Source organism: Halichoerus grypus, chromosome 1, assembly GCF_964656455.1.
Source record: "Halichoerus grypus chromosome 1, mHalGry1.hap1.1, whole genome shotgun sequence".
NCBI lineage: Eukaryota > Metazoa > Chordata > Mammalia > Carnivora > Phocidae > Halichoerus > Halichoerus grypus.
In genome coordinates this window covers 121,587,766-121,604,243 of record NC_135712.1, presented here as the reverse complement: position 1 = coordinate 121,604,243, position 16,478 = coordinate 121,587,766, and the positions used below count along the sequence as shown (strand labels likewise).

General features: G+C 43.4%; 1 pseudogene; it reads right to left on the bottom strand.

The window, feature by feature from the left end:
- Positions 1-9,341: 9,341 nt before the first annotated feature.
- Positions 9,342-10,385, bottom strand: LOC118528514 (charged multivesicular body protein 4b pseudogene; annotated as a pseudogene).
- Between the last annotated feature and the right edge of the window lie 6,093 nt (positions 10,386-16,478).

Genomic DNA, 16,478 nt, shown 5'->3' with positions numbered 1-16,478 from the left:
CTAATCTGATGATAGATTGCGGTTTGAATTCCTATCAGACAATAGTGCATCGATGATCTATTTCCCAACTCGTCCCCCAGAACAATTCTGCAAGGAAAAAAGGAGAGTCCATCAAAAGACATCATTTCCTGCTATTTGATTTTAACCTCCCCCACCAACCTGGCTACTAATAAACACTGATTGAAGAAGAGGTGATGGGGAAAGATATTTGTAATGTCTCCAGCTCATTATCTGAGTTTTCTTACACTGTGATCTTGACATTACCTGGACCAAAGCGATTTCAGTTTAAGGAAAGCTTTCTGCTTTTGTTGGCATCTGCTAATTCCAGCAAGACGCCCCCAGGGGTCTCTTGGGCTCCCCACTGCAAGTCCTCTTTCTGTCATAGGCCAGAAAATGTCCCTGGAAGAATGAGAAAAGGATATTTGTGGGTCATCTGAATATATATGGTATTCTCGATATAGTTAGAATAAATAATATGTTAGTGAACTGATACACTGTCTCTGAATTAGCCTCACCCCTGCACATGAATAGAAGAAAATGAAAATATAATTGCTTTGATATTGTCTATATTGACTTTGTAAAATCACACTTAAGTTTGAGTTCCATGAAATGCTCACTGATCCTAATTGTTTCCCTTTGAACTCTCCGGGACTGTGACTACACAGGACAGATACAGTGTAACCCTGTAAAAACCAAACGATGAAACTGAGGGGGTTAAAACCAGTTCTTTCAAAAGACAACAGCAACAACAAAGTGATGAGCCTGGAGGTAATGTTATGGCAAGTGACGCCTGTGCACACTAGAAGGTCACTGTCAGTTGACAGGAGCACTTTCTAGGCACTGTGGTCAGCTTTGTTACTGGGAGAGCTCTTCCCTTCACTAACTTCACCTACAGTGGTTGGACCATTGGATGTTCAAGAAGTGAAAGCTCTTGGCAGCCACACACCTTCCCTGTGTTCACATCCCTGCTGCAGAAAGCCTAAACTCCTTCCAGGCCACCAGAATTCCATCTCAGCACCAGAGCCAGAATAGGTCCCCTGGGAACTAAAATAAGGGCAGTGTCTCAAAACTACCCAATCAGGGAGCAGCATTGGCACTGGGGAAATCTCACCATCGGGTTATTATTGGGGAAAAAAGTCCTTAGTACCAATAGTGCTTATGAAAGTGGCCTCCCTCCAGGGAGATGGGTGACTATTCATAGGGGTCTTCAGGCTCAACAGATTATGTCTGGGGAAAACCAGATCCCAGCCCATTAAACAGAGAGGAATTTTGTTCACCAACAGCCAAAGCAAACTCAGAGACCCTTCTCACTGAGACAGCAATGGTTCTAGGCTACATCAGAGTATTCATGGAACTCATTGTCTGAGATGGGATAAAGGTTGGATAGATAATTCAAGAAGAGAAAAAAAAAAAAAAAGAAAAAATGCAGGGATGGGGGGAAGACAAAACTGAGCAGTCCAGGGCGTGGAGATTGTGAAGTTTCTCAGGATTTGACTTGAAGGCCATGGGCACAGTGAGCTCTTTTTCCTACCACCAGAAATTCCTTGGTCAGGTCTGAGGCACTGAGGTGTGTCTCAGCTGGGTTTTTAATCAGCACAGTCTCTATCCCACACTTCATTGTTTGAAGGCCTCCATGTAGTTAGATTGGGCTTTGTAATTTTTTTGTTGTTGCTCTGTCCTATTGTATATGCATTGACTATTGACCTGCATGTTTTGTGAACTAAATATTAAAATTACTATTATCTCACATTTGAACAGCTCCTGCTCTTTTGTCCTAAGCTTCGGGATGTGAAGGGGGGGAGTCTCAGCACCTCAAAGCTGAGGGCATCTTCTGGAATGTTTCTGCTTGCAGAATCTGTCTACTCAGCAGTAGCCTGGCTGCCTGGAGGCCAATGAGGTCTGATCCCATGCACTTAGTGGTTCCTGCAAGTTGAGAAACCTGAATCAAAAGGAATTTCCAGAGCAGGCAGGCATGTGGCATGGGATCCAGGGACGACATTTAGCCTGTCTGACCCTCAGTGCACCAGCCTAAAGTGTCTAATATCATTGGCCTGCCCAAGAGCTAGTAAAACAGGAGAGCCAATACCTGTCCTCTTAATGCTGTCGAAGGCTGGCTTTACCAGCTTAATTAGCTGTACTCACTGAGGCTGAATCAAGCTATGGAAACAACATAATCCTGGGTGGCTCAGTCGTCAAGCGTCTGCCTTCGGCTCAGGTCATGATCCCGGGGTCCTGGGATCGAGTCTTGCATCGGGCTCCTTGCTCAGCGGGGAGCCTGCTTCTCCCTCTGCCTGCCGCTTCCCCCCCCACCACCGGCTTGTGCTCTCTCTCTCTGACAAATAAATAAATAAAATTTTTTTTAAAAAGCATGAGCTACAGAGTCAGAACAGCCCAACCTCAAGGCAAGGCCACCTCACTTCCCAGCTGTGTTAGCCTGAGCAAAGCACTTAATCTTTCTGAGTCTCGGTTTCTATAGAATGGGGATAATAAGCATAGTGGAATCATGCAAGTAAAGGACCTATTTAAGTGACATACACTCAACTTGCATGACTTTAAGACAAACAGGGCATTGACAGGTAACTAGGACATCTGAGGCCAGCATTGGCTTCAGGCATAGCTGGATCAAGGGATATGACCAAGATTCTACTTTTTTTCTGTCCATACCTCAGTTCTGCTTTCCTCTCTGTCAGTTTGCTTCTCAGGCAGGATGTCCCCACAGGCTGCTCATATTTCTAGGCATATGCCATCTTTCAGCTTGGGTACCTTGCCCAAAGGAAGTATCTCTTTCCCGATACTTATAGGAGAAAAAAAGTCTGATAAAACTTATTGCACTATTTGAGTCATGTAGCCACCCCTAAACATCTTCATATAACCAGAGCCGTGGTATTCAGCTTAGCCAAACCTGGGTCCCACAGTCATAATATGGAGATTTGTTGTATGACACAAAGGATCCATCGTCCTTAGAAATCAGGCAAATTCATTGCTTTGCCTCATTGTTACCCCTGTGGTTGAACCTGATCTCCAAGAAAAGCTTCAGAGGCACAACCTCTGAACCTCTCTGACCAGTTACCAAACAGCATAGTATTTATAGTACAGAGAGGGAGGATCTGAGAGATTACTCTGGTTCTCACAGAAAATGGATAATTAAAAATGGCCAAAACTTTACATTAAATTTTAAACAAATGGGATGACAAAACTGATTAGTAGAAAATTGTCCTCAGTTATATAATTTTGAGCTATTCAAGTTAGATTTCCTAAGATTAGGGGCATTTTGAAGACTCCCATGCAAAGACATAAATGAAGGAATCAAATCACACCATATGTGCTCAAAATATGACTCACTGCCATTATCCATAATAATCCCTGGGGAATCCCAAGCTGCTGCTACTGAGTATTCCTGTCACCATCTTGAGGTCCAAAAGAAAGGAGGTTTCATCAAGGTCTCTATGGGATGGCCAATTCTTTTAGCTTTGTCTAGGGTAATAGTCAGCCCTGCCCTGCCCTGCCGCCACAGGACATTACATAGGGTCAACCACTGCAATAGCCCCAGTTTTTGCCAAAGCACCTGGCATCTCAGAACTGATGCTTTCTGCTGGTGAGAACACTGGACTCAGAATCAGAAACCGGAACTTCTTGTCCTGACTCCACTACCAACCAGGTATGTGAACTTGAAGGATCACTTACAATAATTCACCAACATGTTTTTATTATTTTTGTATTGATTCCTTGTAATCACCAGTACTGCATTTAGGGCTTTACCTACCTCATCTCTAGTCCTCCAACAATCTTGATCTCACCCCACTAACCTCCAACCTACGACCAGTCTAAGTGAGCAGCCTGAAACTTGTGGACACTGGTCAGCAACCACACACACATGCACACTCACATACATAAATGCACGCTCACAGATACACACACTCAAACACCCAGTAATATCTCTGGATCCTCAGCAAAGACCATAATTTCTTTGATTTTTCAACTCGTTGGCATTCGCAGGTGCCTCAGAACTGCTTTTGAACTATTCCACTCCTCAAGCCGAAGCCGGGCTGATTTTTCATACCTACCAATCCACAGTTAGAAAGGAAAGAGATTATTCTCTTTATAATAGCTCAAATTAATATGAAATGAGCATTAAAATGTATTAAGAGTTGAAGATAAACAATTTCCTTTTGGTTTAATATTGAGTGCAAGATACTGTATCATGGAGACAAAATGTTCCTAAAGTATTTAATTTAGGTACCAAAAAAAGGTTCTAACAGGGACGGTTTTTAGTGTGCATACCACCACAATACTCAATAGTAAAAGCAACTACTACCAAATGACCAAATAAGATGAAATCTTTTAGCCACCACTACCATAGGGGTTGCTGAAGGAAATCAGACTTCTTCCTTAGAGAGCCTTTCAGGGAGAGCTGGGTCCTGTTTGGAGACAAGGAACACACAACTCCCTTCATAGAAAACATCATATTTTGTTCTGTCAACTTAGATTTTTGGAGGAATAATGTTATATCTAATATAAAAGAAGGCTAAAAATATTTGTCCTTTAATTGGGCAATCCCTCTTTTTAGAATTTCCCCTAAGGAAATAATCATAAATATTTATGCCCAAAGATATATATCAATTGTTTAGAATAGTAAACCTGGATCCAAAGTATTTTTAAAGTGGTTGCTTCTGGTTGGGGATGTAATAAGAATACTTTTTCTTTATACTTTTCAGTACTTTCCAAGAATATCTTCATTTTATACCCATACCCAGAATAAACTCCCCTTTCCTGAACAGACATTAGAAATTAAGAAAAGGCATTGAATGACGGTGAAAGATCAGTTTGAGCCTAAAAAATACAGATAATTATAAATGTTAATATTATTATAATTATCATCTGTTTAAATCTAGGAGATCTCAGATATAGCTTCAGGCACTTTTTGTACACTTAGCCCCAATCCTCAAAATAACCCAGGAGACAGGTACTATTATGCCCGTTTCATAGATAAAGAAAGAAACCAAGGCTCAGTGAGGTTGTGTCTTGCCCAAGTAAGGTCATCAACTGTCCTGGTTTATTCAAGATGGTCCTAGATTTAGACTCAAAGTCCTGCATTCCAGGAAACCCCTCAGTCCCCAACAAACCAGGACAGCTAGTCACCCTATGCCAAGGCTACATAGATAATAGAAAAGCATGGATTCCAACCAGGGTCTCTCTGGCTCCACATCTCACTCTCTTTCTACTATGCCAGAGTGAATCCCACTAAACAAGCAAAATACATACATAGGAAGGAAGGAAGGGAGGGAGGGAGGGAGGAAGGGAAGAAAGGATGGAGGGAGGGAGGGAGAAACAAATCTACTTTAAAGAAGAAGGTATTTGCCTATGAATCCAAAAAGCATAATACTTAAAACAACATACTGTAAATTCAATTTTTAATTCTCAAGTTTAAAAAAATGTCAGACAAGAGCAAATGTAAGTGGTGGACAGATGGCGTTAAGTGTCTGCCTTCGGCTCAGGTCATGATCCCAGGGTCCTGGGATAGAGCCCTGCATCAGGCTCCCTGCTCAGCGGGAAGCCTGCTTCTCCCTCTCCCATTCCCCCTGCTTGTTTTCCCTCTCTTGCTGTGTCTCTCTCTGTCAAATAAATAAAATCTTAAAAAAAAAAAAAAAAATGGTGGACAGATGGTGGGAATGGAGGAGACCATCAGGCTAACTGGTCTCTTCCGAGCTGACACATTCACTTGAGCAAAGCTCTCAGGGTGCTATGTGACATGTGTGCCCTTTTAAGGGCTCCCGGGCTGGAGAGCACTGTGGTGTGATGCCATGCGAAGGGCAGGGAAACCCCCGGGCCCCCGAAGTGCACTGTCTGCAGGTGAACTCCTCCAGTGGTGGCAGCTGAAGCCACCCAAAGGTCCTTGAGGTTGGGTTTGGGCCAAGACCCACGTCATCTCAGCCCTACTCTTAGGTTGAAGCCCCCAACACTGGGTCTGAGTCAGTCTCTCCCAACCTTCTAGAGACTTCCCATTCCTTTCGTGTCTCAAGTGGAGTTGGATGTGACTGGCCTGAGGTTTTTGACCAGTCCAGTCTTTCCCTGTTATCAAAGCTGCCGCCCTCAGTCCTTGTTGACTATCAAAAGCTTATTTGTTTTATTCGACAAGCCACCTTGAATTTCCCCAAAGAATTTTTTGAAAGATGAAATATCAAACAAGTTAAGCACGTAGGACTTTGCCACCCATACTTAATGGCCGAAGGAGGACAGTTGCCATGGCAATGGCTCTGGTAAGGACGATGGAGTGAGGCTGAAGGGTGAATAAAATGCCATAAAGGGGCACAGGCTGTCCGGCCAGCCAGCCCCTTATGACGCTGGGAGTGTTTGCCCAAGTCTTAGGAGTTAAGTCATAATTTGGAGAGAGAGAAACAAAAATGTCCAGCTGCAAACAAACATGTTGAGGGGTGGGAGTGGGAGGTCAGGATAGGGGTGAAGATATTTTGAATGACAGTGCATATGGCTGTCACCTCACGAGGACTGGCAGAGCCCTCCTGCCAGTAGCTTTCGTGCAGACAGACTGTCCCATCCAGCTGCAGAGCGCACAGCCAAGAGAACAGAGACAACCCAATGAAGGCTCATGGAGAACTGGCGTCAGAATGATTCTCACAGCCTCTCCGGCAACATACACACAAGACTCAGCCTGGCTCATTCTCTGGGACCCAGTAGTCCCGCTCCCGGGAATCTGCTCAGAGGAAGTCAGCCTGACTGTGGTCCTGCTGCTGAGGGAGCCGTCGGCGGAAGACTGGGGTGCGGAGAATGTGAAAAGAAACTTGACGCTGCTATATCACTCCAGACACATGTCTCTGCATGTCCGAGGAATACCACAGAAAGTGGTAGAAGAAAGCCGAACAAAAATAAAGTCTGGACTTCAAAAAAGCAGGAGTCGATCCACATGGAAAGAATAAGTTCCCCACTTGGAGAATTTGTAAAAGTTCTGTGCACCACCTGGGTTCCCATTCCTGCCAGGGCTGCGCCTACAAAAGGGGCATCAGTGTGATGTGGGGGGAGAAGGTTTCAGATACCAAAAACTACCACAAATGTCTGTCTAGATGTATTGGTGAAGTTTTTGGCTTTCTACATGATTTTACTTTCTTCTTGGAATTTTGAAGGCATAGTATAGAGGTTCGAGTCACAAAATAACACGTTTTAAAACAAATAGTTAAAGTTAAGTTTAGGGATACCCGGGTGGCTCAGTTGGTTAAGTGTCTGCCTTCGGCTCAGGTCATAATTCCAGGGTCCTGGGATCGAGCCCCGCATCGGCCTCCTTGCTCAGTGGGGAGCCTGCTTCTCCCTCTGCTTATGCTCTCTCTCTCTCTCTCTCTGATAAATAAATAAATAAGATGTTTAAAATAAATAAATAAATGAATAAATAAATAAATAAATTTAAGTTTAAACCAGGAAGGTTGATCAGTAGTCATTCTTTTGCTCTCAAGAAGTTCTGAACAGAAGTGATATAGTCTTCGGCCTTAAATTGTTATTCTCCTTACAAGCATTTTATTGAAATGGAATGAGTGGCAAATTTAATGGAAAAAAAAATTTTCCCTGTTCTGTATGTACTTACTACTTAACATTGTTCAGATAATTCTTGTTATCCTCTCCCTCTACTTTATTTATAGTTATTGCAAAAAAAATGAGGAGGAGATTATTGATATTTGGCTCTGAACTTGGTGTCCAGACTTAAAATTCTTCCCTCGGTTCCTGTTGGTTGCCTAGTTCTTAGAACCAGCAGTCCCTCAATCCATTGCAGTTTCACTAAGTATTTAAATATTTTAGACTATTATTGCTGAATGCTTCCTTAGTAATTAGTCCAGACCCAAGTCAAAAACAGGTTGTATTTGTGATTTTATTTGTTCTTGAAACCAAAATGCCAATACCTTTCATCTGAGAACAAGAACACAAGCAACACGCTTCATAGGTGCAAATGAATACAGCGGATTTCAGAAAAACACATATTACACATATTATCTTGAATTCAACCTGTCATGAAAGCCTGGGGTACAGTGTTCATCCACGATGATGTGTAGTTGAAATGAATCACCACTGTTTGGGAAAGCTCTTTGAAGCAAACACCAAACTTTTTTTTACCTTTCCCCTCCCCCAAAAACAACAAAAAAAGATATACATAGAACAAAGGAAACAAAAGGCTGAAGGCAGAAAGAAGTTCAGAGCAGGGTTGTTTTTAATATTGTAAAACCAGAAAAAGGAAAGAAACAATCCTAACAGCAGGAGAAAAGTCAAACTATAGCACACTAGCATAATGAAATATAATGCAGAAGATAAAAATTGTGTTTAAGAAATCATTGTAACGGATAAATTCTCATCCTTTCACGTTACAAGAAAGAGTAAAATTCATCATTTTAAATACACTATGATCTGAATCATGGGGGAAACAGACAAGAATCTGAAAGGAAATGCATCAATCTATTCACACTTCTGGTCTTTAAGTGCTGAGACTTGGGTAAGTTTATTTTCTTCTATTCCGTTTTTCTTAATTTTCTATAAGGGGCATGTAGTTTTTACGTTTGCAATGACAATAAACATTTTGAAAGACCTACACGTGTTCTCTTACCTCATAGCATTCCTCACTCTCTTGGCTCTTGCCTGCTTCTGCTGTAGCAGCTGGAAAAGCTCAAATAGTCACTTTTCCAACCACCTTTGTCCTAGCAGAAGCCACATGGCACAGTTCCAGCCGTGAGATGTGAGCAGAAGTCTGAGCCCTGTCTTTGCACCTTTTTCCTTCTTCCTGCCTAGACTGCAGACGCAGTGAGCAAGTGGGGCTTTAGCAGCCATCTGGGAACCAAGCCGGAAAGGCCGAGAGAATCACATGCTGGGGTAACACTGTCAGTCCCTGAACTAACACCACTGGCTGAGGTTATTAAGATCCTGATTAAAAGTACTGGAGAAAGCTGTGTGGCAGCAAGGCCAAGAGCAGAGGTTCTCAACCGTGACCATCATGTGGACAGATTTTGTCAATACTGATGCCCAGGTCCTACTCCTGGATATTTTTTACTTAATTGGTCTAGGCAGTCACCAGGGCGTTAGGATTTTTTTTTTTTTTTTTGGATTTGCAAATACAGTTTATTTTACAGAAATTCAACATTATAAACAACAGGCACCTCCCACCCCACCTGCCCGCCCCCCTCCCTGTCCCACTGGGTGCAGACCATGCTATGCAGAGAGTGAGCAGTGATGCGGCCCTAAGGCTTTGGAGGGAGACTCAGGAGCGATGGAACCTGCCTGCACCACATCTTGCGGGCCCCGCACACGCACATGCCTGCCCGCTGCACAGGCCACCAGAGTCTGTCTGGGCCCAGCCCACACTGGACCAGTTACATGGATCCAGCCCAACTCTCCAATTCCTTCATGTCATCCTCTTCCTTTTTCTTCTTCTTGGTGGGTTTTGATGGTAAGGTTATAGAGGGAACATTTGGTAGAGGGACTGTTTCGGGTCCACTGATTTCCAGCAAATTCTTGTCTAGTTCCTCCTGTTCTAGTTATTCTAATTCTGCCATGAGCTCATCCTCATCAAACTCTTCTCCAAATCCTACAGGTTTTGAAATAGCTGTTGAAATCTCCTCTGCAAGTTCTTGCTGGTCAGCAATGTCCTGCATTAATTCATCAACTTTATCGATGTCCATGTTGTCGTGGGCAGCCTTCCTGGCCTTAGCAGCATAGCCCATGTTCTTGAGCACCTCAGTGTTGTATTGGCGTTCTCCAGGGCCTCCCGCTGAAACTCGATGGTTGACAGTGTGCCGTCGATCTGCACTAGCTGTTTTTCATACCTCTTCTTGCGCTTCAGGGCCTGGAGGGCCGCGCGCTGGTTTTTGGTTCCGTGCTTCTTGGCGGCGGTCAGCTCCTGCTCCATCTTAGTCTCCAGGAATTCCTGCTTCTTACTTAGCATCTCCTCCGTGTCCCGCAGCCGCTGGATGGCATCCTGAGGGGTCGGGCCGCCCTTGCCGGCCTTGCCCCCTCCTGCCCCGAACAGTTTTCCGAACACCGACACGGTGGCTGCTCGCCGCGCGGGCCTGCGCCTCCCAGTCCGGCTCGGCTCGGCTCTGGCGCCCGCTCCCGGCCCCGCCGCTCCCTGCCGCCGGCCTCTCCGCAGCCTCCGCCCTGCAGCTCTGAGCTTTAGGATTTCTAAAAGTTCCCCAGCTGGTTTGGCCAGGGTTGAGAACCCAGTTCTGGAGGCATATAGAAAAAGAGGTCAGAGGTAATACCACACTACCCAATGATTCAGACTTCCCATGATGTGAAACCAGTCAATCCCACTGTTACTGGATTTTCTGTTCCTGGAAGTTGGATGTATTCCTAACTGGTGCAATTGTACTGTTTCTTAAGACTGGCCTAAGTGTGTACATCTATGAGTTTAAAACTGATAAGATTCCATAGCACATACTGGTCACATAGATATTTCTGTTTCTCAGTATAGACTTTTCCCCCTTTGAAATCACACCCAAGTAAAGACCAGATTTATGAAAGTACATAAAAGTACAGTTTTTTGCCAAGATAGAGACCCCAAACTTAAGCCCTCATGCCCTCTCATTCGTTCCATGCGTCCGCTGGTATTGCCCCACTGAGGCAGAGACCATGAAGTATCACAAAAATCTCACGTGGCGTTCTATCCCCAGCCCCAGATGCCCTCTGCTTGATGTTAGTACCTGGCTATACCTCTAAACCATAGGACCTTGCTCCTCAAGGACCAGTGGGTTGGGTATTACCAGGGAGCTTGTTAGAAATGCAGAATCTCAGGGTGCCTGGGTGGCTCAATTGGTTAAGTGTCTGCCTTCGGCTCAGGTCATGATCCCAGGGTCCTGGGGTTGAGTCCGCTCCTTGCTGAGCGGGAGCCTGCTTCTCCCTCTCCCTCTGCAGCTCCCCCCTGCTTGTGTGCTCTCGCTCTCTCTCACTCTCTCTCCCTCTGTCAAATAAATAAATAAAATCTTTAAAAAAATTTTTTAAAAACCTTAAAACCAAAAAAAGAAATGTAGAATCTCCATGCCATCCCAGACCTATTGAATCAGAAACTGCATTTTAACAAGATCCTCAAGTAATTTGTATGCTCATTGAAATTTGGGAAACCCTGCCATCAGAAATAGCTAGAATTAACTATGTTAAAGCAGTGGTTCCCTCTCTAACACATTCGCCTTTTGGTTCCTCTTTTGGGGTTGAAAAAAAGTTGGGGACAGGGAGGAAGACTGAGCAGAGAGAGGCAAGGTTGTACTAAGGCTGTGGTGAACAGCCGGGAGGACGTGCCTGCCTATGTAATCAGCGGGCTTTCTCTCCCTTCCCCTCCCCAGGCTGGGACTGGGACCTGGCGCCCTCTCAGCTCTCTCCCCATTGGCATGCCCATCCCAGGTCAATACTCTGCCCACCAGCCAAAAGGAATGGGAAAAGGAGCAAGTTAAATTCCTTCTTTTAACTTTTTGCTACAGCAAATGTGCCGTTCCCACAGCAAACTCTTTAGGGATGTAAAATTTCAGACAACTTTGAAGGGAAAAAATTAATTACCACATTTTGTGTCTAGAGAAGAAAATAGGGCCTTAGGAGAAATGAAGGGACAGGGAGGGGGGAGGGGAGGTGGGAGAAGTGGAACCTATATGCCCACCTCGGGAATTCTCACACAATAGAACATACCACCATGAGGGAGATCTGTTTGCAGGAAGATCTGGGAGGAAGATTGCAGATGTCTGTGCCAGTAACTGATGCTTGGATCATGGCACACAAGGTTTAGGCTTTAGCAATAAGAGGGAGCACCTGGGTGGCTCAGTCCGTTAAGCGTCTGCTTTCAGTTCAGGTCATGATCCCAGGGTCCTGGGTTCAAGCCCCACATCAGGCTCCCTGCTCAGTGGGGAGTCTGCTTCTCCCTCTCCCTCTGCCCCCCTCCCTGCTTGTGCGCTCTCTGTCTCTCAAATAAATAAAATCTTAAAAAAAAAAAAAAAGACTTGGGACGCCCGGTGGTTCAGTTGATTAAGTGTCTGCCTTGGGCTCAGGTCATGATCCCAGGGTCCTGGGATCAAGATCCGCATCAGGCTCCGTGACCCTGCTTCTCCCTCTCCCTCTGCTCCCCTCCCTGCTTGTGCTCTCTCTCTCTCTCTCTCTGTCTCTCAAATAAATAAAATCTAAAAAAAAAAAAAAAAAAGACTTGGGACGCCTGGTGGCTCAGTTGGTTAAGCGTCTGCCTTCGGCTCAGGTCACGATCCCAGGGTCCTAGGATCGAGATCTGCATCAGGCTCCCTGCTAGGCGGGGAGCCCACTTCTCTCTCTGCCTGCCACTCCCCCTGCTTGTGCTCGCTCTCTCTGACAAATAAATAAATAAAATCTTTAAAAAAAAAAAAAAGGCTTTAGCAAAAAGACAAAGTCTGTCTCCAAAATTAAAAAGAGAAGGGCTCTACTTGGACAGAAGAAAGCCAGTCCGAAGCAGGAGAGGCACAGTGCCCCAGTGTGGTCCTGGAACACTGGTTCAGCATATTCAGTATAGACCATTTTAAAAATCAAACGCAGGGTGGCTATTCCTCAACTGCCCCTTGTCTCAGCCCCTGGGAGCTTATGACAAGATTTTGGGTGGGGCCTGGAACGGGATGGGTGATGTTCCTCTTGGATGAGAGCCTCCCCTCCCCGCAACCTCGGACAGAAGCAGCTAAGCAAACTGACACCGGGATCATCAGGAGTCCCAGGCATTGCCTGCCAGTGAAGGCAGCAAGCTGAGCTGATACGAGAAGCCTACCCCCACCCCACAGCCAGTTCAAAGACATAGGAACGCTGGATAAAACTGAAAAAAATTTTTTTAAATCTTCAGCCAAACTAGAGCATGGCAACCACAAGTGCTGGAAATGAAGAAAGAACTCAAAGCTGAAGTGATGATTGGGAGCTGATGCCACATGGCCCATAGGGGGTTTCCACTAAATCCGCATCATGAGGTTTGTATTGTAAGCTCCTTTGGGAAGCATCAGAGGCCATGCCTGTAGATATTTGAACTGAGCTCCCTACATAAAGGAAATAGAACTACTGTCTTCACTAGCCCACAAATACTGAACAGAATGTGCCACGGATTGTGCACCAAGGATGGAAAAGGAATCACCGGTGAGGAAAATGAACCCACATTCCATGCTGTATATAAGACTTCATGGTCTACCATCTGTGCTTCTCCCAGTTTTTCCTGGCCTGGGGGTTTTGCATGCCACAGAACTTATTATCAAAACTCGTCTGGGGCAGCTTAGCTTCCAGTATGACTTAGAAAGTTCCTGCCAGACTAACGCTCCTGCATATAACAAATATAAACTCTGTTTAAAAAAAATACAAAAACAACCACCTGAAGCCACCAAAGAGCAAGCAAAGACAGGCATGTTCTGGGGGATAGATGACACTTGGAAGAAAGGAAAGGCATAAGACAGGTTTCCCATTTTGGTGGCTTCTGGCCCAAATGATGGCCAAAGTCAGGCAGCATGGAGCTGGGGCTGCTAAAACTCTGTTAGAAAACCTGCATTCTTTATGGCCTGAGGAATCAGAGAACAGCGTTCAGGGCAACCATAGCCACCATAAAATGAGAAGGGGATGTTGGAATAAACAAACCCAGAGAGATCAAGTCCAAATTTTATATGTAAACTTTCCCCTAAATCTCTGATTAAATTCTGAACTATACAAGGACAGGGCTGACTTATAAAAAGCTGGCTTAGGATAAAAAAATGAATGGGGATTTGAGATGCCCCCAAGACACAGAGTTTGTGGTAAGAGTATAAGCAAGTTAACTGTTTACACTAACAAATAAACAAAGTCAACACTCTTTGGAAGAACATAATGGAATCCAGAGTCTCCTAAAACATAACATTCACAACATTCAGACTAGAATAAAAATTATTTGACATGCACATGACATGACCCATTTTTGATGCAATCAAGGAGAGTAACTTCAAAATAACTCCAGTGTGGAATTAGCAGATAAGGATTTTAAAGCAGCTATTGTAACTATGTTCAAACATACAAAAGAAAACATGCTCATAATGAATTTTCAGTATGATAGGAAATCTCAGCAGAGAAGTAGAAATTATTTTTTTAAAACAGGAACTCTAGAACTGAAAATACAATGTCTGAAATGTTTTTAAATATATTATGTGAATTTAAAAGCAAAATGGAGATGACAGGAAATCATCAGTTAACTTGAAGACAGATCAATAGAAATTATCCAGGAACAGAGATAAAAAAGGTGGGGGTTTTTTTTGTTGTTTTTTTTTTTTTTCATTTAAATTCAATTAGCCAACATATAGTACATCATTAACAAAACCTCAGGGACTTATAATATAATATCAAAAAGAAACAAGGGAGACCAGAGGACAGTGGTGTGATACTATTAAGGTGCTGAAAGAAAAACTGTCAACCTAAAATTCTATATCCAGCTCAAATATCCTTCCAGAAGAAAGCAAAATACAGTTTTCCAATAAAAGGAAACCATGAGAATTTATTGCCAGCAGATCCGCACTACAAAAAATGCTAAAGAAAGTTCTTCAAACTGAAGGGGAATGATGCCAAATGGAAACTAGGATCTTCAGGAAAAAATGAAGAGCATCAGAAACAGACCTTATTAAATAGGACACTGTATATCACTAGGTATAATGCCAGGTTCAAAGCCTGAGAATTTGAGCGGTCAGTGCACTGCATCTGGCCTTCCACTATAACCACCACAGCAGTTCTGGGCAGCTGTCAGTGTTCCACATTCCCCCACATAACTGGGGGTATCAATGGAGCCACATTAAGAAGCAAATATCTATTTATGTATAATAGTAATGGGCAAATCTTGGCAGTCCCTATACCCCGTATTAAACCAAGAAATTATTTTTGTTTGTTGGTTTAAAGATTTATTTCTTCATTTGAGAGAGTGAGCGAGCAAGTGAGCATGAGTGGGGGGAGGGGCAGAGGGAGAGGAAGAGAGAATCCTCAAGCACACTCCCCGCTGAGCACAGAGCCCAACATGGGGCGTGATCCCAGGACCCTGAGATCATGACCTGAACCAAAATCAAGAGTTGGCCGCTTAACTGACTGAGCCACCCAGGTGCCCCTAAACCAGGAAATTCTTAACTTTGGAAACCAATTGTAAAAATGTTATTCTATAGACATTGGATATAAAAGTAGATGCAAATTTCCTCACGATCCCCATATCTCAAAGGCATCTCCTAAGAAGTCTCTAGATGATCAAAAAAGCCAGTACAAAAGACAAAGAAATAATCAGTGTTCATTCTCTGCATGTCTTGTCCCATATTAGGAGATAATGTCAGCTTTAAAAAAAAAAATCTTTTTTCATTTCATATTTCTCACCAAGCTATCAGTTTGTAAGCATCTCTTCTTACATTTTATCTTTATTGTGTGTTAACATTGAATATTTTGTGTAACACATGTCTTTCTTTGTTTTGTGTTTATGGATGAAGCAGGTATCAGTAAGAACAAAGTCAATTCCATAGTCTTTGGTTCTCAACCAGAATGTGTTAAGGAATGGGAGACATCTCAACTTCTGGAAGAATAACAGCAAAAAAAAAAAAGTAATTTTATGCCTAGCACATTGAATTGACTGAAAATACCTGCTAAAATAACTTCTTCACACAAGTGTGATAGTGGGACAATCATGTGTATATATGAAAGCTGTAGGGAGATAGGATTTTAAAAGAAATGAAACTAATTTCACTCTGCTTTTAATCACCAAGAAACTATTTCACAAAAGGATTATGGAGTGTCAATTAGTCATCACCATTAATGGCAAGTAGTTCAACTCTCCCCTCCCTTTAAGCATATTTCCCTCCTGGATGTGAAAGGAAAGCCTTTCTGAAGTGACAGTCCTCAGGCTGGACTCTCTCAAGGGAATGACTGGGCTCCTGCAGTGGACAACTTAGTTTCAGATAGCTGCTGAGGGCTGTGGTTTGCAGAGGAGGGCAGGATAGACAAGGAGTAAAGACACTACTGCGAGCCCCACAGCTGGCTGCCCTCCTGCTCACCTGCTTTGATTCACGTTGCCATGGAATGGAAACTCTAAAAAGAAGCTGAACATGGGACTCCTCCACTTAGGTGCAACCCTTTAACATCCTCTTTTCTACAGGGAGCCTAGCTCCCCTTTATCTGAACCTGAGTATTGGCACCAAATTTATTGTTTTCCAAATTGAGTTTCATGCACATAATATACTTTCAAGATTCACTGTACTCACTTATTGAATAAATATGTATTTAATGTCTTTTTTACGCCAACATAAAAAAATTGCTGTTAAAATACAACATTTATGAATCATGTAGCAAAATATCTTTTTAATCATCAAACAAAGAATGAAAAAAAATTGTCTGAAATAAGTGAAACTGTAGGGCTTCATGGTAGGTACTCCATAGGGGTGCACCCATATTCCAGGACATACTCGAGCTTCCCACACAAAAACTTCTTTCACTAAAGATAAGTTCACTATCAATTATTGAATAAAGCCAAT